This window comes from Octopus bimaculoides, chromosome 18 (assembly GCF_001194135.2).
Source record: "Octopus bimaculoides isolate UCB-OBI-ISO-001 chromosome 18, ASM119413v2, whole genome shotgun sequence".
Classification (NCBI taxonomy): Eukaryota; Metazoa; Mollusca; class Cephalopoda; order Octopoda; family Octopodidae; genus Octopus; species Octopus bimaculoides.
Window position 1 is genome coordinate 4,383,497 of NC_068998.1, and position 2,447 is coordinate 4,385,943.

Below are 2,447 nucleotides of genomic sequence, written 5' to 3' on the forward strand. Positions count from 1 at the left end.
ACACACACACACACACACACACACATATATATATATATATATATATATACATACATACATATATATATATATATACACACATATGTATGCATGTATGTATATGGGTGTTTGTGTACACACACACACTAAATAAGTACATGTATAACATATATGAAAAACATACTGGTATACACACACATATGCACACTCACACATGCGCGTGCGCGCAGACAAACACACACCTACACACACACACGCACACTCACACGTACACGCAGTTACTCTCTTTCACATACACATTAAAATCCTGACTTTTTCTATCTTCACGATGTTGTGACCTGGAAGTTCTTTTTTCGAAGTGAAGCCACAAGTAATTCCTTATGATTTCAACTTCACTCCTACTGCTACCATTGCTGTTGCTCCTCCTCCTCCTCCTCCTCCTCCTGTTGCCGCTTCTGCTACTGCCGCTGCTGCTGCTGTTGTCGTCATTTAGCATCATGTCGGCTCTGGCCTAACGGTCTCCGTTTATGCTCGACCAATCCGATTTTCTTAAACAACGAAACCACAGACTATATTTCTTTTAGCGTTTGTGTTTTTGTTAAACCCAGATGGGTGTGGCACCAGGAAGATTTCGCTGCCGATTCTGGCTGATCTGGAATGTATTTTATATTATAATACATATATTCTTTTATACACGCACTCATTTACATTCGTACACACACTTATATACTGTATACATATAAGTATATATGCATACATGCATGCATGAATGCATACATGCGCGCATACATGCATTATCTATATGTACATATCTATATACATATATTTGTATGTAGAAGGTTATATATATATATATATATATATATATGCATATGAATACATACGGATATATAGTGATGTATATATGTATATATATATATATATATTGTGTACATACACACAGACACACACACACACATATATATCCGCATATATAGTTCTGTATATATACGTATTTAGATTTGTACATATACAAATATACATGAATATATACATATATATATACATATGTTTTATGTATATACGCGTGTTCCTACACGCACGAACATATATCAATGTGTTTCAATATATATATATATATATATATATATATATATATATATATATATATATATATATATATATATATATATATATATATATATAATCATTGTAAACGTAAATTTGAGACCAAAAAATGAATTACAAACCCACAGGCGGATATTATGTTTTAATATTGTTTATATTAAAATTCTTAACTGTTAATTTACAATATATAGGCAGTGTGTGTGTGTGCATGTGTGTATCTGTATGTCTCTGTGTGTGTGTGTTTGTGTAGTTGGGTGTTACTCTGTATGCGTGCATGAGTACGTTTGAAAGGGAGAATGCAACATTCTGAAGCTGGCTAGTATCTCATTGCTAATTGTTTTAACAGCAATAGCTTTTAAGTACAAACTAAACCTTTTTTTAACTTGAGATATTACATAATCTTTGCTTCTATTATAAGTAAGTTAGTATTAATACATTTAATGTCAGGAGAATTTAGAACTTAATTATGCGACGGGGAAAATAAATCAATATAATCTAAGGGCTAATATTAGTTTATTTTGCATCTCACCAACAAAGTATAAATTTTTTTTAAAGCATAAAGAAGTATTGAAATTTACTTGAAGCATTGCAATAGATGTAAATGAGACAAATACTTGCAAAAACCTTTGAGTAATTGAGAAGTCACGCAAGGCGACTAAGTTGATGGCAATGAATGCAAACAAAGAAAAAATACTCTATAACGTCACATGGATTGTTTAATATTCATATAATATTTCGGGAAATGTTCTCCTTCTGAAATAGAAGAAGCAGAATAATGGAATGGAGAGATGCGCTATTATCGGCAGGTCATTCTACTGAATTAGCCAGTATGCCAGTGGTATTAGTAGTTGTGGTTGGTTGATTGCGGGTACGTAAATAGTGCCTTGAATAGTGAATGATAGTTCAATTTTAAGGTACGTGAGGCAGTAAGTAGAATATTTTGAAATTTTCTTTGGCCAGGCAATATGTAGTTAAAATGAGGTTTACTTGAAAACAATAGCTAAGTTAGTGTTAACATCATGAAATGCTGGAGACGTTAAATAGAAATGACTAGAAATAACCATGAGATAGAAGGAAAATGATATTAGTCAATCACTAGTGCTCTTTTGAGGGTTTTCCGAACGGCAACTATAGGAGGTGTCTCTAGGCATATTTAGATATTATGCTTAGATTTCATTTCTGTAACATAATTAATTTGGAGACAGTCATAAACATCTCCTGCCAATGTGCAAAACTCACTAAAGGATAGAACTTCAATCAGGTTGCTCGATCTGCAAGAAATCAGAGTCGATTCTTCTTCAAATGACATCCTGCAGGTAAAGATTAAAGAAGAAACATTATATATATATATATATATATAT